This window comes from Cnephaeus nilssonii, assembly GCF_951640355.1.
Source record: "Cnephaeus nilssonii genome assembly, chromosome: 7".
NCBI classification, from domain to species: Eukaryota; Metazoa; Chordata; class Mammalia; order Chiroptera; family Vespertilionidae; genus Cnephaeus; species Cnephaeus nilssonii.
In genome coordinates, this window is record NC_137078.1 from 9223266 (window position 1) to 9245217 (window position 21952).

Here is a 21952-nt window from a genome sequence, read left to right on the forward strand (position 1 = left end):
ATTTTAAAGTTTGTCATTCACGCATGCCCTTCTTTCCATGCCCAGCTGGGTTCCCCAGTTTTACTTCCTCTCCACTTCCCCTATGGTCCCAATTCCTGACTACCTAGCTTCCTTCTGTCACCTCAGTTTTTCTTTCTCTTCCCTTCTTCCCTCCCTTCCACTCTTTCTGAAAAGCAATCAGAAAAAAATATCCTCAGGTGAGAATTAACAACAACAACAAAAATAGGGAGAAGAAGCAACTGTCAAAGAGAAAAGCTCAATAAGTTATCACTTCCACTTTACCTCCACATCTTCTTCCATTCTTGGACAAGACACCTCTAACTTAGATCCAATAAAGTGGCATTTTCTGAAATCACAGAGATCTTCTAATCTTTTTGCCAATAGGCTAGTATATTTACTTGAGAAATTCTTAAACTTATGCTTTTGAGATTAAAACACCAAAAAATTAAAATTTTTAGTAGACATCAAAAACTTATAATGCACTTTTTGAAAAATATAGCTGTAGTGAAGTAATAAGAGATTAACTGGATAGGAAGAAATGAACACCTAGGGAAACTGGTGGAAACAAATTTAATCTCAGACACAAGAATTTTGATTTTGTTAATAAAAATCTCTAGTTTCACAAACAGGGAATTAAATATTGATGGAAATTCAACAAAGGGTTATTTATTCCTGGGATTGAGATATAAAATAGATGCTAATTGGAAGAAACTGAACAAGGGAAACAAGTTGAGAGGCTGCTTTGTTAATACAGTTGTTGTTCATTTATCAAAGATAATTTATAAGTATCTGTAGTATTAATGGCTCTTTATGAGATACAAATTAATGCTTACTTGAATGAGAACAGTGACTACAGAAATAGAAATAGTCCTATTGAATATGAATAAAATGATTAAACCAGGAAAAAAAAATCTATGGTCAGTAGTCATTGGACATTCAACTGATACCTAGTAAGTTCCAACAAGGTCATTGCTGCCGAATGAGCCATACCGGCCTCATTCAGAGACTCCACAGTCTAGCCCCAGAGAAAGAAGAGGCAGAACCACACCCCAAATTCTCAAATAGCTCCAATAAAGTCACAGGACCACTAGCACAGGAGTTGGAGGGTTTCTGACCCTAACAGAAGAAAGTCATCTGACCCAGTACTGACATCCCTTTCTCAGGCCAGTGGCCAGTGAGCACGCCTTCCACGAAGCCAGCTCAGTGCAAATGAGAACATTCTGATGGGCTGTTCATATGATTTTACAAACTCTTCTGATCTTTTTCTATCGGATTCTTGACTGACAGCTGCCACATCTTAAATAATTATGTCAGAATTTGCTTTAGTGATGGCTGGGTCAACTTCCCTTTTATGTTATACATACCTTTCATGCTAAGTGTATAAGGAGGTAGGGGCTAAGGTTTTCATCTCAAGCATTAATGGAGTCAATTAAACCACATATTGTGTGAATTAAATGCTTACACTTAACAGATTAATTAGTTTCCTCCCCTGAACTTCCACCAATACTCTGTACAAATATTATGCATGCAAAGGGTATCATTATACCACTTAGATGTTTGCAGTCTATTACTTAATAACCCTAAGTGATATTTATAGTGTCTACTAATAGGTAAGGCTGGGGCCGGGGAGCGGGGGGCGGGGAGAGACAGAAAAAAAACAGGGGAAATACTTAGAGCTAACACAACAACCTGTCTCAGAGGGGAAGCTTTAAGTGGGAGATGTGGCTTAATGTCCACAATCACATCCCCTGTCAGTAGTATGGGCCCTAGAGCTCTGGGGTTACTTTGAAAGGTTTTTGTCATTGGGGTCTTTGCCACTGAAATCAAACTGGTAAATGGACATAAAACATCCAGATAAACTTTCAGTTAGTGATACACTTTGCAGACTTCAACTTTCTCCAGAAGAGCCCCAGGGCCATCACTGGGATTCTCAAGCTTCCACCGGAACAATTGAGCAGGGTCTTCCGGCCCAGCTGTATCACACTGACTGGTGGAAATAGGAAGCACTGGACCCAGGCAAAGAAAGTTGCTTGAATCAATGCAACTTTTTATTCTTGTGAAAATCTTACTAAACTAGCCAAAGATTTTTTTTTTAACACATCAACGCATGGGGAGAAGAGAAACAGCTGTAACATTTGGAAACTGGAAAGCATGTGTGAAATTATTGTAAGGAACAGACCCTGGAAAGCTCACTTCACAGCCAGCAGTGGGAAAAGGCTGAAATCAACCCAGATTACATTAGAATATCACCAAAGCCTCAGGAGCTTTCATAACAGGCCCTTTTAGAATTGGGAACTAAAAGTAACTAAAATAAGGAAAACTGGACAACAACCATCTGAGAAGCACAGTCATTAGTCACCTTTTCCTACAGCCCCATGACAACAGGTGACCAAAGTGAGAAAAAGAGAGGGCTTCTTTTCAGGGAGTCCAAGTACAGTGAATACCTGATTACTGCATATGGAACAGGGGAGTGTAGGAGACCCCACAAGGCTGTACACAGACCCCCTGTAGCTTTCACTGTCCCTCCAACTCCAACACTGCAACATGTCAATTGAAATTCCCATGCCTAGGGTTACTGCATCAGCCATAAATCCATCCCAATGCACTATAATTCAGCCCAGGATATCAGAAGACATCATAAAGTTCCATGTCAAAACTAAAGCTCATTTGATGTAATTAAGCAACCCACTGCTCATTTATTTGGGGCTTTAAAGCCCTCTTAATGGCCCTCTATTTTTCCTATTCCTTTGAGTTTAGGGGTGGGTTTTTTTTGGGGGGGTGCTTTTCTGTTGTTGTTATTGTCAGTATTACATATGTCTGCCATTTTATCCCTTTATGCACCCTTCCACTCAACCCTCTCCCCACCCCAGGCCTTCCCCATTCTATTGTCTGTGTCCATGGGTTATGCATATAAGCTCCCTGGTTTATCTCTTCCCATCCCCCCATACATTCTCTCCTCTGAGATCTGTCAGTCTATTGCATGCATCCTTATTTTAGTTCCTAGTTCTGAATGGACTTATTGTGTTCCTCAGTTTATTTTGTTCATTAGATTCTACACATAAGTGAGGTCATTTGATATTTGTCTTTCTCTAACTGGCTTGTTTCACTTAGCATAAGAGTCTCCAGGTCCATCTATGCTGTATCAAAGTTTCTCCTCCAAGGAAAAAGCAGATGTGAACTTAGGATTGAATAATTCCATGTTCACACTTTCACCTCAGCTCAGAGTCCACATCCCATGTGGCTTTTCCTCCAAACATGGCTTCTTGAAGACCTCTTGTTGTGTCCTTAGCATTGTCATAAGCCACAGCTTCGTCTCTGCTTTTGCTCTCCCACACCACTTCTACACACCCACTCCTCCTGACTGCATGTAACCTTGGCTATTGGCCCCTCCTTTTATTTTCCCTTTAAAATCTGAGTCATCCAGCAGCTCCAATGTCAGCATTAATTTTTCTAGATGCTGTTCCTTCTTTCTTGTTGACATCACATGTGATTATATTGTCTGCCAATCATTTTTTAAAGCCTCCCAGCCTTATTGAACCAATTCCCCACTCAGATGCTCTGACCATAGATCACAAATAATCTTTCCTCTGAGTCAGGTGTTGCCTGGCATTGCCAATGCCTCTGCTTCTTCTTGACAAAGGCTGGGTAAAGCCCAGTGAATCAGGAGAGCAGACAGGATGAGGTCATTAAGAGGCCAAGTCAGCCCTTCCAGAGCTTGACCTTGTGGTTTCAGATGCCTGGAGGTTTCTAAGATTGTCTCAGACCACTGGGCTAGGCCCACCCCTGCTCCCTACTGTGTCATGTCTAGAAATGGAACCACCAAAGTGGTAGAGCTGTTGTGCATTCTGTAAACACACAGAAAAATCTCTGAACACAAACAGCTTGTCACCCCATCCCTGTCTGTTCTGGCTCCCTGCTTCATCCTCTCTTGTGCTTCCCTGGGTGAACTGGCCACAGCTAGGTATTTCTCATTTAGGTCTCACCTACAGATGCAGTCAGATGTCAGCAAAGGCGGCAGTCACCTAACATCTCAGCTGAGCTAGATGTCCAAGATGGCTCATTCACACGGCTGGGAGCTGATGCTGGATTGGCTAGGAGCTTAGCTGGGGCTTCTAATAAGACAGCCTATACCAGCAGGCACTGGGTTTCCAGAGAGCATTCCCACAGGCATTCTAAATGACCTAGGTAGACCTATGATGTAGCCTTGAATCCTCAGAATGTATCACCAATTTCCACTAGCCAAGCAAGTTGGCAAGGCCAGACCCAATTAAAGGGGAGGGAGCTAGACCATCCCTCTTGCTATGAGGCATGAACGTGGAGGGAAGGAAGGCTTTGGTCAGCCAGGTGTAGAGACTATCTGCCTCACAGTCCATCTCCATTATTGGCTGACATCTCTGAGGAGCCTGGTCTTAGATCTCGCAGCCTGGAGAGGCCAGGGAGCCCAGCCATAGATTCAAATGCAAAGAAGTGTGTCTCATTTTATACTTACCATAAAATGTGTCTATTCTCAACCCGTGTGATCCAGAAGGCCACTCCAAGCTGCCCCTCCTCTGCCCATCAAAACTAGAACCTGGAGAGGAATGGTTTCTCCTGACACTCTGTCTTGGATGGATTCATGCTGGCAAACGGTGACTCTCATTTTAGGGGAAGACGAAGAAACTAATCTGGAAGAGACATTTTTAAGTTATATTCTCTGTATCTATGGTAAGCTAAATAACAGCTCCCCCCAATATGTCTGCTTTCTAATTCCTAAAACTTGTGAAAGTTTCCTCATCTGACACAAGGGACTTTGCAGATGTGATCGAGTTAAGAAGCCTGTGACGGGAAGATTATGCTGTGAGCCAAGGAATGCAGGTGGATTTCCCTGTTGAGGCTCCAGAGGAACCTGCCCTGCTGGCGCCCTGACTTCAGCTCAGTGAGAGGACTTGGGGCTTCTGGCCTCCAGAACTGTTAGAGAATAAGTTTGTGTTGTCTTAAAGCACTGCATCTGTGGTAAATGGTTAGAACAGCTACAGGAAATTGAGACAGTATCCCATAAGATTTTTTTTTTTAATTTACATTTCTGAATGAATCCGGACAAGAGCCTAGAGCTTCCATTCTGTCCTAGAATTAAGTTTCATTCCTCCAACAAAATACCTTTGTTTGTGTTTGGGTCTCATACTTCATTCTGGAAATCTATTCCCATCCATGAACTACATAGGAGCAAGAAAGCCTCAGGAACACAGGAGACTATGATTCTAAAATTAATAGAGTTAATAATTAATAAATCATAATCACAACAATAACAGCAAACATTTATTGAGGTGTATGTGCCAGGTACTATTCTAAGGGCCTAATGTGAAAAATCGTGTAATAACCCTGCTTTGCAGATAAGGAAAATGAGACAAAGGTTCAATAATAAATCCACTCACTGATGATCTGCCCTCTACACAAACACACACCCATTCACACCATCTGTACACAAAGATCATAAGTAGTATTAGCAACTATTTACCATGTGCACACACTGTGCTTCAAATGTGTGAGCGCATTTAATCCTCAAATGAACACATGTGGTAAGTACTATATCATCCCATTTCACAGAGGAGAGAACAGACACACAGAGAGATGAGGAGATCAGCCCCCAGAAATGACAGTGTGGCTCCCACCCAGCAGACTGAGCCCAGAGCTCACACTCAGCCCCTGGGTGTGCTGCCACCTCCTAATGTGAAGAAGGGCCTGGAGATGAAAAACATGCCCACACCTGCTGGGCAAGGCAAGCAGTACCAGGAGGCCCAAAGAAAGACTCAGTGAGATGGACAGGGTCAGGACCCAGGGTCTGGGACAGAAACTCGCCAACATGGGGGAAGGCATGGTTATCTCAGGGCCCACCTTCTGCAACCAGCAGGCTTCAGCAACCAGCCCCACCTGAGAAAATGACTAACGGCAAGTGGGTCAAAATAGAGTAACACTCGGGGCCCAGCAGTGGGAAGGGAGGGCTGCCACTCACCCAGAGAACAATTGCGTCATGAAAACAGCCAAGAATCTGTAGAGCCAGCGGGGGTAGTGGAGATAGCACTGCAGAGTGGCTGCATGGAGCCAGTGCTGGGGGTCTGACAAGAACAAGACAGGGGCAGACTCCCTCTCAGTCCCTGCCACTCCACGTGTGGCCTTTGGGTCAAGTTTGACTTTCACTGGTCGATGGGGCAACTAACTTCCCTTCCAGCTATGATGTAAGTCTGTCTGCCCATGGGTTTATGTCCTTAGAAAGTTTAATAACAATTCTCTTATATCAACCAACTTAAGACCTTTGTTTGAACGATTTTGTTAATATGAATAACTCAAGTAAAGGTTAAAATAACTCAATTAAAATAAAACTGTTAAAATGACCCTAATTTACACTAAGACTTGGTTACAAAAATCTTATAGATTTTTTAAAGTTCAATTTGAATGTTTTTTAAAATTCAAATCATAGAATTAGACTTTGATACTAGCTCTTTAGGAAAATATATGAAATAAAATTCTTATTCTTTTAAAAGAAAGTAAATACTTGTCAAGCTTAAATAAGATTTAAAAATTGGTTTTCTTTAAAAGTTTTAAATGAATCCCTATAATTTTCTTTATTGAATTATTTGCCAAATTCTTTCATTGGCTGCTAGTTTGGAGTGATTCAATTCAACTTCTGTCTAAATTACTAAATAAATGAACTATAAAACTTCAGTTCAATTGGTTTGTATCACACAAATACAGATAGTTAACCAGATGTTGAAACTAGTAAACATCGACATTGGATAATCTCATCATCAATACAAATGATAAGAGGAAAAAATTCATTGTAAGGACTATACAAATTGCATTGTTAGCCACCCTGGGGAGCGGGAGAGAGGCACCCCGACTGCTACCCCAAGGCACATGAATATGGCTGAAGCCAATGTCAGCCTAGGAGTTTTGATATGAGCCACACAGATTTGTCAATAGCTATGCACCTCCTTTGCTTCAAATCTTTGGTACAAAGTCTTTGATTCCGCCTCCTCACCCCCTCCCTCTCAGTTAAGTGTCAAATTTAAATTGTTGCATGTCACTGCACTATTTTAATGCTATTTTGTAATTATCTCCTATTTCTTTCCAATTCTGGGCTGCAAGCCCTTCCTTGGTAGGATTCAGGTCTTTATAACTGTGCTATCTGGTACATATTTTGTGCTAAAAATATTGTTGGCTGAATAAAAGAAGGGCCCTTTATAAAACCACAAACAAGTATAAAAGTGTAGAAAATGAAGCATGCATTTAAACACATCTTATCTTTTCCTTAAAAGTCCTGATTGAAAAAGGAACTCTGTGCAGTCTGACTGTAGCAGGTGCTGTCCATGAACACAGCAGCAGGACAATGCTACTGAGCCCAGACTTCATGCTTTCATTCCTGGGCTTGCTGGAGATCCCGATGTGTCACTCACCCACTGTCCGCTGGGCAGCATGCTTGGGTAGTGGTCAATTTGTAGCTGCAGGCCTGCATTGCACAAGCTGTGGGCTCCTAGTGCTTATGTCAACAGGGAGGCCTTTACCCAGCCAATGATTTCATGTACTTTCCTCTTCCTTGACAATTAGAGCTCAAGTGTGGCATATTTGTGTTTCAGGTGAAAGGTTTGAGACACCAAGAGAGAGTCACCCTTGCTGTATCATCAACTGCTAATTAGCTGACGTTATTTCCAAATAGCCTTTGATTAAAGACTTTGAGGCAGTGACAGTAGAGAACAAGGTCTAAGTGTTCACAAATCAAACAAAAGAAATGTTGTCCACAACAGTCACATCTTGGAGCTCGCTGCCAGAAAAGTAAACCCATCAAAGACCAGCCATCACTCAAGATCATCTGAAAGCAATCTGCAAAAGTATCTATATCAAGAGGTGCAAAATGCACCTCTGAGGTGCCTAAAATAGAGGCTCAGAATTACTTACCAGAGAGCCTACAAGAAGCTCTGTTTGCCCCAGCAAACAGAGAATATAGGTAATAATAATGCATGTACTCTGGCAAGACCAACTCTCAAACACCTCCTCCAGGGTATTGCTGGCCAACAGCTGCAGGTTACAACTAGAACATGCATCATGTTGTACCTTCGGCCTTTACCTCCTGCTTTTCGTGTTTCCCTCCCCTCAACCTATTCCTGGCCTTCTCCCCTGCTGCTCCAGCCCCATGAACTCCTCGTTACCTCTTCTCTCCTCTCACATTTTATTGAGATCAAAGGCTGCAACTGATATCAATAATTACATCTAATGTAAAAATAATAGCTTTACCCAGATCAGCAGAGTTGAGTAATAAAAGAAAGTCTTAGCAGCTGGATAGAGGAGGGGGCGGACACAGGGCATCTTTCTGTTGAAAATCACTGGTTTAGAGGCAAGTAATTTGTGGGTGAGAAGCAAGAATCCTATACCTTTAAATTGCATATTAATGAAATTCAACCCAAAACTTGCAAATTTATTACCAACTCACCAACATTGAATGGAGTCACCCCTGCTTCTGCTGGGACCTGTTTTAAAGCCTCTTCATTCAGTTCAGCACCTACTGAGTTACTCCTCTGTATCAGGCACGGTGCTAGGCACTGAGGATGAAAAAATAGGAAAGACACATGCATTCTTTCAGGTTGCTTGGGTCTAGGTGGGTCTACTTGCAGGATTACAAGAATGGTCTTGCTGCGCAAATTCAATCAATGAGGTCAAGGAAAATAGTCTCTACCTCCATCTCCGTCAGAAATTTAGAACCTATTTTCCCTGGTTTGCTTCCAACTCAGATCTTCCCTGGTCCCATGTAGTGACAGCATTTCCACATACTAAGTCAATCATAGGCAGCTTCCTTAAGCTGGGTGGATTTCTTATGGAAGACTTTCTTCCCTAATTTTGTCCCACTTTGATCCATAAACAGTATAAATCTGTTTAAATTTTCTTGAAATAATATTAACCAAAACCTCAAGAGCCACCTTATTTCCAAACATGTTAGATCTCGGTCTTAAATGCCACCAATAACTCACCAGGTACACACAGTTTACTAACAAATGCACAAGATTTGGCTAAGTGAGATCAAGGAAATTAAAATAAAACTGTGAATGGAGAATCAAAGGTAGACAATTGTTCCAAAAAGAGTGACTAATTGGTGATGTTCAAATCTATTTAACCTAAATTGGCACTATTTATTCAAGGCTCATATAATTACCTACCATGAGAATCATGGTAAACTTAACACAGGGAGGTAATAAAATTTTTGAACCTGGATGGAGGCATTTTGATCCTTCTTTTGGGTTGTTATTCTTATTAGTTGTTTGTTGTGAGTTGGTAATAAATTTGCAAGTCTTGGGTTGAATTTCATTAATATGCAATTTAAAGGTATAGGATTCCTGCTTCTCATCCACAATTTACTTGCCTCTAAACCAGTGATTTTCAACTGAGTGACTACACCCCCAGGGACACTGAATGATGTATGGACACATTTCTGTCTTCACAACTTGGGAACAGAAGTATGAGGGTGCATCTGGCATCTAGTGTGTAGAGACCAGGGATGTTCCTAAAACATCTTACAGTGCCCAGGACAGTCCCCACAACAAAAAATTACACACCCCAAAATGTCAACAGTGCCACAGTTTTGCAACCTGCTCTAAAGAAATCCATTAAACATGCACAGTGTGTTCTGATCACACTGTGTGCCACTTTGCCTATCCCACAACTCCACCTTTTCTGTGTCACCCAGCTATGTTCACTAAGTGTCCCTCAAGGAAGTACCCATGGCAAGGACAACTACACAACGGCTTAGGTCTGGCCAGCTTTCAGTCTTCTCTTCCTTAGAACTGTGTCCTTGCCTGCTGATAAGGATACCAGAGTTAGCAGCACACTCCCATGAGCCTCATTAGCCCTCTAAACCCTTACAGTGTTCACAAGGGACCTTAACCAGAGTAGGACAATTTTTTTTAATTTACTTGAAAGGTTCAGAGAAATAGGTGGAATGTTCTAACTAGCAATACATGTTTGGCTCTGTATTGCCTGGGTGGGCAGGTCTAATCATACTAGACCAGCCATGTATGGTGTAAATGGACCCTTTCTGAAGAGCACCTGCAACTTGGCACACTCATTGTCTCCTGGTTAGAGTCTCTTTATGCATAGGTCACCACAATTACATTTGGGGATTACTAACCTGGTCAGACAAGACCAAAGATGGGTGTCTGGCCCAAAGGTGGTTCAGAAGGGAGCCTGAAACATGAGTTCTTAATACAAATGATTGATTGGCAGGAACTACCATGTTCTTTGGGCTGGAGTATTCATGCTACATATAAACAAGGACACAGATGGTTGAAAATCACAAATAAGGCAGTGGTCAGAATCCATGAATGGCATGGGTATCAGCAAGCAGAAACATGATGCAAAAAGAAGACAAATCTGTTACACATGCTTGTGAATCCCCAGTGTGTAGAATTATCACTGGCTTATAGGTGGGTGTTTAATAAATATGTATTTAAAGACTGACTTAAGAATAAGGAGTCATGCATAACTAGTAGCAGGAGACACCAAAGAGGAGCTTCTGACAACATAGTTTTGGAGTCCTAATATAAGACATTACAGGCACTACTGCTGAGTGAATGTCAAGGTAACTTGATCCATAGAGGTATCATACTATATAGCATCCATTTTTACCGAGTCCAGGCAAGGCCTCTGTAGAGGCTGCTTCCTATTTCTTACCTGTGGAATTTCAAAACAGAATGACATGGACTTACTTAGGTACTCTGTCTCTTGAAATGCAAAAAAAGATCCATGAGACCTTGTCAAAATGAGAAGGACGCAGAGCCCCTAAACCTGGGAATATTTTAAAATGGATGGAGGACCATGGAACTTGGAGAACTAAAAAATATATAAATCCTGTGGTTAATCTCCAGGACACTTTGACTTTCCTTCTAGTTCATGACTTGGATTAATAATGGGACATAATCTCTTAGTGGAACTAGAAGGAGAAAAAATGCTTTCCAGATGGTTCATTCCTTCTCCAGCTGCTACCACACAATGCCTGTTGCCAGATTCAATACAAGATTTTCTGTACTTCTTCCAGCATGATATAAGCAGGACTGAGGATTGCATGAGCCCTATCTTAGCTGAGACCTGGGGGAGAGACCAAAACTCTGTGCCCAGCCCCCTCCTGAATGAGTCAGCACAACTCGAATCATCCTATCATCAAAGCATGATTTATTCTGGAGCCCTGAACCCACAGCAAACATTAGATAATAATTAACCTATTCATAAGAGATGAAAGTGTTATTTTTACATTAGATTAACCTAGAAAAAAGCTGACTCAATTCTGGCTTAGTAAGATGACCAAGATTATATATATTTATAGCAACGGCTCACCTACTTATGTATTTAGCAGTGCTCAAAATAGCAGCACATACCTACTCTCATAGCTCTTTGTGGCATCTGATGGACACATATGATCTAGGTAAGAGTCACTTCTGTGAACAAATGCATTTCTTTTTCCTCTAAGAAAACATCTCAAAATCTATTTCAAATGCTGTGCAAACCAAGGCTGTAAGGATAATACAAATTCAATACAAGTTGCAATCTGACTACAGTTTCACACTGAGTTGACATCTGCTCATTCCTCTTTTGCGTTTTCTTTGATGTATGAATAGATGGGAAACACAGGCACATTACAATGCAAGTATGATTGCTGCTGTGGTTGTTATAGTAAAGTTTTAAATTAAGAATTCACTACTCAATGTCCACATGGAACTAACTTAAAGAGAATGAGGAAGAAGAAGACAAAGAATATTGTTTTGTTTTCAGAAAAAAATCTCTGTGTTTCCTTTAGATTCAATAGTCCTGACAATTATATAAATTAGATAGTATGCCCATTTTACAGATTGGGTAATTGAGATCAGTATACTCATGATCACAAAACATTTTCTAGTTGATTCAAGAATGAAGCCAAATTTTTCTCATTTTAATTTTAGTACTATGATCTAAATACATGTATTTCATTATCTGAATAAGTTAAATGAGACCAAAAAAAAAGAGAAATAGAGCTACTAACTCAAAATTATTAATATAGGAGTTTTATTTCTGTCTCTGATGTTTCAATCTAACCATCCTACTAGGAAAAATCGTAAAACCTGAAGAAATTACAAGAGAAGTTGTTGAAAGACTATAGACAGTAATAGACAGTAACCAAGTCAACAGAGAATTGAGGGGGAAAGATCTCAGAAAAACAACCAAATGAACTCTGTATTCCTCTTTGCTCTCTCCTTAAAGCTATATCCTAAACAACACCAGCACAAGCATAAAGCAATTTTCACCAGGTGTCAAAGAACAGAGGAGATGGAATTGGAGTCCAGGACTACCAAGGCAGCAGTACTGAAGAATGCAAGACTTTGGAGACACAGAAATCACAGATCAGTAAGCACAACATTCTGCATTGCTTTTCACCTTGAGGTGCCTGTCAGTTCCTAACCTATGTTCAAGGAGAAACCAATAAGAGAGTGTTGGCTAAGAGTCCACAAAACAGCAAAGCTTTCAGAAAACTCATGGTACCAGAGACAATAGAGAAACACCTGAAGATTAATGTGCTAATAATAAAAGAAAACTAGAAATAGACTAGCCCACATAAAGAATTAAAGCATCTCAATCCCTATTGGATCAAGGTGATCTGCCCTTTTGTAACTAACTGTCTGTTAAAAGGAAAGTAAATTTTCTGTGAGAAAAGACAGCATCATTCATAAAATCTACAATTTTTATATGCAATATTCAATCATAAATTATCAGGTATGCTGATAAACAGAATCAAATGAATGAAAACTAGGAGAAAAGTGTAGACAATGGCAACAAACATACAGGTGATCTAGGTCTTGTTATCAGATAGAATTTTTAAATAACTATGGTTAATCAAGAGAATAGATAACAAAGATGGGGAACTTATATTTTAAAATTTATGAAAAATGAAAAATCTAGAAATTAAAAATATAATTATCAAAATTAAGAATTCAAGGATGTGCTCAATGATAAACTAAACAGAACCAGTACAGAGAATTAGTGAATTGGAAAACTGGTTAGTAGAAAGAATGAAGCAAAGAGAGAAACAACTCTGGAAAATAAATGTAAGAGCATGGGAAGTACATGACAGTGTAAAGATCTAACATATTAGTAATTGTAGTTTAAAGAGGAGAGAGAGATAAAGGACCAGAAGCCATGTTTGAAGAGGTATTGGTCAAGAATTTTTCCAAAATGGTCAAAACATTAATCCACAAATTTAAGCAACTCTACAAAATTGAAACAGGGTAAATCCAAAGGGGGTGGGAGGGACTTTTAGATTCATCAGAGTTTACATCAAGCTAAAAACATCATAGTCAACATGCTGAAAACTAAAAACAGAGAGAAATCTTAAAAATAGCCAGAGATGAGAGGCAGGGACAATAAAGAGGGAGATATATCACATTCAGAATAGCAACAATTACAACTGTGGGTGTAAGAAAGAAACAATGGAATCCAGAAGATGAAGGAATGATCTTTGAAATGCTAGAAGAAAATAGTTGCCAAATTCTAAACCTAGAAAAATATATTTTTAAGTGAAGGTCAGATAAGGTATGTAGTCAAATCTATTGCTATATAGCAATATAGCATAGCAGAGAAAGTTTTAAATATTTGTTTAAAACATTATTTGTGCAATTCATGTTTTTCTTCTAATGTGTATGGTCTCTCCCACTAGGCTATAGACCTACAAGGAAACAGACAAGGTCAGAAACCACAAATTATTGTTAAGAGCAACCAACTAATGCATCTCATGTTTTTTCTTATTCCAATTCACAACTTTCACCTCTTCAAATATATAAAAAGTTGTGCTTAGGAAACTATTTATATATATATAAAACCCTAATATGCAAATAGACCAAATGGTGGAACAACCGAACAACCAAACAACCGGTCGCTATGACGTGTGCTGACGACCAGGGGGCATGAGTGGAACATGGCAGGCATTGGCATCAGGTGGCAGAGTGCGAAACATGGTGGGCATCGGCCACAGTGGGATGGTGGAGCAGGTAAGGGGGTGGGGTGTAGGCGCCAGACCAAGGCAGGACATCGGTTGCTGTCATAGGGGTGAGTCTCTGGTGGTTACTGAAAATTCTTTGCTCCCACGAGCCATGGTCCTGCCGGCACTCGCACCTGCTGCCAGCGCAGGCCCTGCTAGCACCTGCAGCCAGCACTGGAGCTGCTGCTTGCACCCGTTGCTGGCACCCGGTGCTGGTCCTGTTCGCTCAGCACCGTCAGCAGGTGCAAGCAGCGGCAGCTGCCAGCCCTGATCCCCCTTGAGGGCTTCTCCACCTCCCCCTGCTTCTGGGGGGGTGATGGGGCAGCAGCCACCCCTCAGACCTGCTGCTGGCACTGGCCCCAATTGCTCTGCGCCTTCAGTGGGTGCAAGCGGTGGCTGTGGGAGTGGGGCTGCCCACAGACAGGGGATCAGGGCTTCAGCATGAGGGGCCAGGCGGGGTGTGGAGGATGGGCCGAGACATGCCCCTTTGCCCACCGCAGCTTCAAGGCCCGCAGTTCCTTTCAAGGTGCACTAATTCATGCACTGGGCCCCTGGTATCTCTATATAAGTAAACTTCTTTGGTAATTGAAAAGCATGGTACCACACAGCAGCTGAGGAAGACAGGGACATTCATTGTCTTTCTGCATTATGTTCCTAATGTTCCTGCACTGAACAGAAAATGTTCAAGTGTGAGGTGTGGAGCTAAATAGAGGCATCAATAACTTTCTAGAGATGCATTGCCTGCTGAAGGTACTACCTGAAAACGTGATAGCACTTGTCCTTGATAATGTCCACAGAGTGTGAAGGGAAGATTGCGGGGCTTTGGCATCAGACAAATCTTTCAGTGGTCTCTTCACAGCCATCACTTTCCAGCTGAATGACCTTAACCAAAGCACTTAACCTCTTTACACCTTGTTTTCTTCATCTTTTAAATGGGAATACTAACACCTACCTCAAAGATCTGTGAGGATTAAATTAGATAATGAGTATAAGTTCCAAATACATTGCCTGACTCATAGTTGGCACCCAAATTAGGCGGTATTGTTTTTATTAAATAGGTATATTGGTCTTTCAGGTAGAAGAAAAGTACTGAAAAAAAGTTGGTAAGTCCATTGTCATGCAAAGATGATGAAGAATGGGGCTGGGCACCAACAAAGTAACATGGTATTTATGCATGCTGATTGCTCTCTTCTGCAAGCTGTGAAATCTGGTTGCCTTAGAGATAGAGTAGTTATTAGCCACCAGTAAAAATAAACACACTACTGAGAATTTATAGGAAAATGCATTTAATTAAGTGTCATCTGAGCCACCCACACTGTGAACAAGGATTCTGGCAACAAAGGGGTTATTATAGCCAAGTTCCTGCCAAATGTTATTTTCCTAAGTTAGTGTAGTGTGTGTGTGTGTGTGTGTGTGTGTGTGTGTGTGTGTGTGTGTGTGTTTCTTTTCTGAAAGAGACCTGAACAAAGAGTTCCAAGTGGAGTGAGAAAGCCTGGTCACCATAGACCAAAAGTCTGCCAAAGTCCAAAGAAGATTGGGAAAAGCTTTAAAAACACTTCCCTTGGAAGGAGGAAGGGAGTGGGTGCCACAGGCAAATTTAAAGTAGGAAACAATGGTGATTAAACCTTTGGGTGAATTCTTTGAGAATGCCAATTAGGTTTGTTCATCTTTGAATGTGCCTCCAGTGTGGGGCCTTTGCAAAGTACAAGATTATCACTAAGTGCTGGTGGGACTGGATTAGACAGATCACTTTTAGAAAAGACATTAGGTACCCAGTAACATAAACAACTATAACCAATCTATTAAGCACCTGTATGTTTCAGTCACTGTTAAGCACTTCACATGTATTATAAATTTTAATCTTTGCAACCACCCTATGACAACTTTATTTCACCCTCAATTTTTAGGTGCAGAAACCCAGTCTCAGAAAGGCAAAGAGTTTGCTTGTTATCATAGCTCTAGTCAGTAACAGAGCTGCCTCAAAACAAGGTTCTCTGAATTCAAAGGTCATATGTTACCACTCACTGAGAAAATGGGGCCAAGTTCCAAAAAGTCCACTTTTACATGAATAGGTAACTTAAAAAAAATCAATGTGTAAGATTAAGCCTGGTCAATAGGGCAATACCAGCTAATATGAGAATAGAGGTCAAGAAACTCAGAAAGATATCTGTCCTGTGTTGGGCAATCACAGGACAGTCTATGTAACAAAAAAACTTCAGTGTCATGGGATTAAAAGTAAAAACATTCCAAAAAGTCCCTGAGGGCCAAGTGTTTAACTCAGCCCCATATTTCCACTAGAGGGGCAGAGTTCACATCTACATCTTTTTACAGCCTCTTGTTTTCTTCTTAGCTTGTAGAAAAATGTGCATGTGCAAGTTGCAATTATAAATGAAAAACTTTTTAAGTAATTGTCAAATTTTCTTCTGGATGTCAGATGTAATGACAAAGAGACACAATGAAAGAGGTCTTGGTTTCATAACTTTATACAAATAGAAAATAATGGAATAGAGATAGTCAAAGTACTTAAATACCAGATACAAGTGCAAATTTGTCCCATAGGCATGACCTGCCTCCACCATGTCTAGATCTATCATCTATAAACTGAAGACCCCATATCACTCATAAATATCTCTCCTGAGCTGCAACTCCATATATCCAGTTAGCTTCCAGACAACTACAGTTATATGTCACAAGCAGTTCAAATCGTGTAGTCCAAATATGTTCTTTCTTTGGTACCCTCTATTCCAGTGAATAGCCCAGGTATTCTCACGGTCATTAGAGTTAGAGACCCAAGGGCCATCTTTGACTTCTCTCTCTCTTTCTCCCTTGACATCCAATCAGCCACCAAGTTCTGCCAGTTTCATCTCTGTATATTTCCTGATTTTATTTCTCTCTCTCTTTCCATTCCCAGTACCATTTTTTGTTCAGCTTATTTTCTTACCTGAAATAAACAAAGCCTCCCTGTCATTCTCCCTGTAGTATTGCTCTGACATACCCATTCTTCCCTGCATCCATAGTAATCTTTATAAAATTTAATCTGATCCTACCATCTCATTAGCAAAGAGCTTTAACTTTTTCTCTAGACACTTCTGTAAAAGATCCAAAAGTTCTCAAATGCCATGCTATATTCTTCGTGATCTGTGTCACCTTCTTATCTCTCCTTGTTTGACTCTTAACATTTCTATTTTGTCCTACTATAATCTAATCAAAGCAAATTCTATACCTTATTTCAAACTAGAGGCCCAGTGCACGAAATTCATGCACGGGGGTGAGGGAGATGAGGGTGCGTGTTCCTCAACCCAGCCTGCACCCTCTCCAATCGGGGAATCTGGGACCCCTCGAGGGAAATGGGCAGTTGGACTCCCTCTTAAATCCAGGACTGTTGGCTCCCAACCGCTTGCCTGCCTGCCTGCCTGATTGCCCCTAACCGCTTCTGCCTTCCAGCCTGATCACCCCCTAACCACTCCCCTGCCAACCTGATCGACACCAAACTGCTCCCCTGCCAGCCCAATTGCCCCCAACTGCCCTCCCCTGCAAGCCTGGTCCCCCCCAACTGCCCTCCACTGCAGGCCTGGTTCCCCCCAACTGCCCTCCTCTGTTGGCTCAGTCATCCCTAACTGCCCTCCCCTGCAGGCCTGATCACCCCCAACTGCCCTCCTCTGCAGGCCTGGTCCCTCCCAACTGCCCTTCCCTGTCAGCCATCTTGTGTCCACTTGGGGGCAGCCATCTTTGACCACATGGGGGCGGCCATCTTGTGTGTTGGAGTGATGGTCAATTTGCATATTACCTCTTTATTATATAGGATTGTTGTGCTCTTATCTCTATCAGTTTCCTAAAGGTTGACCTTTCAGAAACAAACAAACAAAACAATAGAAATTCTTTCATCGCTTTCTTACTCATTGCCTGCTAACCCCTTTCTACTTCTATCTCTGGTAACATTTCTTCCAGGAAATTTGGACTTAACATCCATCTTTTGCCCTCTCATAGTACTCTGTGCTCTGTCATGGTACTTATCTAATTGGGTTATGATAATCTTCCCAACTATGGTGGAAGCTTCTAAACAACAGGAATCTATTAAAAATAATAAGTGGTCAGTAAAAGTTTGTGGTCAATAACATTTTCTCTGCATTTTGAATTTGTTCAACCAATTTATTGAAATAATTTCAATGAATTGGAATTGCTAGGGCTAATGGTATTCAAAGTTTATGTTTTGATTCAAAACTAGCTTTCCCAATTGTAGATGCTCCTCATCAATATGTCTCCCAGTGTTCATTTATGAGAGTTTAAACTGCACAACACTGTTCAAAACTGAAAAACATTAGAAGTCACTGATTTTACTCTGTGAGTGTGATATTTCAGAGAAAGTATTCTTCTATCACTGTTCAGGACAACCATCATATGTGCTTAATCCTCAATCATCATTTGTATTATTTCATGTTCTTTTTTCCAGTTTCCTTGGATTATAGTGCTTCTGTTGCTGTTTTCTAAGAGCTTGTTTATGACTAAAGATGTTAACCATTTCTCATGTATTGCAAATGAAATATCATGTTTTTTTGTTACTATTTTACTGTAATGTTTTACTTTTTAGTTGTATCGAAGTTGTATATTAAATATAATCATGTTCTGCTTTTAAAAAACTTAAGTTAGAAATACAAGAGAAGAATTTCTTTTCAGACACATTTTAGCAACTATGAAACAAAGATGATTTGATATATTTTCAGGATTCAAGACTTCAACAGGGAAATGAGAAGAATAAAGAAAATCCTGATTTCAAAGACTTAAATAAAATAAAAATAAAATTAGATGTACAGATGGCCAATAGACATGTGAAAAGTTGCTCAACATCACTAATAATCAGAAAAATTCAAATCAAAAGCACAATGAGGTACCACCTCACACCTGTCAGAATGATGGTCATCAGTAAATCAACAAACAAGTGTTGGTAAGAATTTGCATTCTCACCTCATGTTCTGTTGGTGAGAATGCAAACTGATGTAACCACTATGGAAAACAGTGTGAAGTTTTCACAAAACATTAAAAATGACACTTTCTTGTGAATCATCAATTCCACTTCTAGAAATATATCCAAAGAAACCCAAAACACTAATTTGAAAGAATATATGCACCTCCATGTTCATTACAACATTATTTACAATAGCCAAGATATGGAAGCAGCCCAAATGCCCACCAATGTATGAGTCGAGGGGGAGGGGGAGGAAACAGCTGTGGTACATATACACAAGGGAATACTAGTTGGCCATAAAAAATGAAATCTTACATTTTTGGAACAGCATGGATGGACTAGAAGATATTATACTAAGTGAAATAAATCAGACATCTAAAGACAAAAACTATATGATTTCATTTATATGTGTAATCTAAAGAACAAAATTAATAAACAAACAAAATAAAAACAATACAGAGAATAGATGGTTGACAGAGGGGCAGGGTTGGGTGAATGGGATGAAAAAGGTGAAAGGCATAAGAAGTACAAATTGGCAGTTGCAGAATAGTCACAGAGATGTAAATTACTGCATAGGGAATATAGTTAATAATATCATGATAACAATGTACAGGGTGGGACAAATGTGGGTTTAGTTGTGAGTATGTGAAACACAGAGTTTATTCTTTTATTATTATTAATTCATTGTTGTATTATTTTCCATATGAACAATTGTAAACTTATTTTTGCTCCACCATTTATGGGGCCAGGTGTGTACTTAAAATATCAGTGGGAACACTTTGTAAAGTATATGCTTCTGTCACAACTATGCTGTATACCTGAAACTAATACAAAATAATATTGAATGTAAACTGAAATTGAAAGAAAAAAATACAAAATAAAAGAAAGACCAAAATTTAAGTATTTAATTTTCTAAAGACACAAATGGATTCATTAGCTGATAGGTAGACGATTCATTGATTGGTTGATTAACTGTTAAATAGATAATAAGTAGATGATAGAGAGAAAGATAGATGTTAGCTAGATGAATAGATTGATTGATAGAAAGATAATAATTAAAAAGATAGATGATAGATAATAGATAGGTGGATGGATAGACAGACAGATAGATAAATAGATGACACATAGAAAAGGAGGGGAGAAGGGTGGGGAAAAGGAGGTAAAAAAAGGAAGGAACCCTAGCAGCTGTAGTTCAGTGATTGGTGCAACAGCCCACAGACTGAGGGGTCACAGGTTGGATTCCCAGTCATAGGTGCATACCTGGGTTTCAGGTTTGATCCCTGGCTCTGGTTGGGGTGTGTGCAAGAGGCAGCCAATCAATATTTCTCTATCTCTTGCTCACCACCAAGTTTCTGTCACTACTGTAAGCACAGAACGGTGTTCTGGACCTCAAGGTGGATGCAGATACTTTTGCTGTGAGGCAAAAAAATAATAATTTATTATATCACCAACATCTTGGAGGGGATTGACCTGATTGAAAAAAGTAAAAAAACAACAACTAAAAAAACAGCATCCAATGGAAAGGTGTGGTTGCTGACTGTAACACTAAGAAGTCCTAGAGAGATTCATTTAAAACTTTTAAAGAAAACCAATTGTTTTAAAGCCTGTTTAAGCTTGACTTCTTAGTCAAGATCTTAAAGCCGAGTCTGAGGACCTAGGACTGAAGGAATAACAACTTGATCAGCAGAACTAGTAGCTGCAGCAAAGCATCAAAAATGGGATGGATTGACTCCATTAATAATAGGTTTTGCTTTGTAACTCATGAGGACATCTGCAATTGCTTTATCAGTGACACAATTTAGCCATTCAGGCACCTTCTGGTACAGAACTGGAGGCCCCTAGTCCAGAAATGGGTCAGAATGGACAAAAGAAATACCAGATTAATCAAGAATCATTCGGGCCCCATGCATGTGCTGCTTATAAATAGAGTCCAGTTCACTCAGCCCGTGGTTTTTCCTGTCCCCCCATTGGACAACCTCATGCAGCCCTTCTCTTAGCCCTCCACTCCTGAGGCTCTGCAGAAGCCCAGCCCCCAAAATCAGAGGCCCTTGGACAGCCTACCTCTGAAAGGGGCCAGGGCCTCCAGTACACACTACCACAGACTCGGCTTCAGCATTGATTAGTGTGAATATCATTAATGAGTTAATGTCTTCTGATGTGTTTCCTCTTCTGTGACTCTCCCACCCCAGCAGATGACTACAATTTTAATTTAGATGGTAATGAAGGAGTGTGTGACCTTTTTGATGTCCAGATACTAATTTATTAGATTCCAAGAAAACTTGGGAATGTTATCTACCTATCCATCTAATAAAAAGGTAATATGCAAATTGACCATCACTCCAACACACAAGATGGCTGCCCCTATGTGGTCAAAGATCCTGACCCCATGTGGACACAAGATGGCCACCACAAGATGGCCAGCAGGGGAGGGCAGTTGGGAGGGACCAGGCCTGCAAGGGAGGGCAGTTTTGGGTGATCAGGCAAGCAGGGAAAGGCAGTTGGGAGGCACCAGGCCTGCAAGGGAGGGCAGTTGAGAGGGACCAGGCCTGCAAGGGAGGGCAGTTGGGGGCGAACAACCCTGCAGGGGAGGGCAGTTAGGGGTGACCAGGCTGGCAGAGGAGGGAAGTTGGGGGCAAACAGGCTGGCAGGAGAGCAGTTAGACATCAATCAGGCTGGCATGGGAGTGGTTAGGGGGTGATCAGGTTGGCAGGCAGAAGCAGTTAGGGACAATCAGGAAGGCAGGCAGGTGAGCGGTTGGGAGCCAGCAGTCCTGGATTGTGAGAGGGATGTCCGACTGCCCATTTAGGCCCGATCCCACTGGGATCGGGTCTAAACGGGCAGTCGGACATCCCTTGAGGGGTCCCAGATTGGAGAGGGTGCAGGCTGGGCTGAGGGACACCTCCCCCCATGCACGAATTTCGTGCACTGGGCCTCTAGTAACTGTATAACATCGTAGACTTCCTAAT

General features: G+C 40.9%; 1 pseudogene across 1 annotated transcript in view; it reads left to right on the forward strand.

Annotated features, from left to right (window-relative positions):
• The window catches only part of LOC307102731 (transcription factor E2F5-like), a 60701-nt pseudogene extending 39449 nt beyond the window's left edge, over nt 1–21252 (forward strand). Inside the window, exons 2-3 of the transcript in view lie at nt 20293–20538; nt 20613–21252. The product of the transcript in view is annotated as a transcription factor E2F5-like (transcript). The remainder of the gene's footprint in view (nt 1–20292; nt 20539–20612) is intronic.
• The last annotated feature ends 700 nt before the right edge of the window (nt 21253–21952 follow it).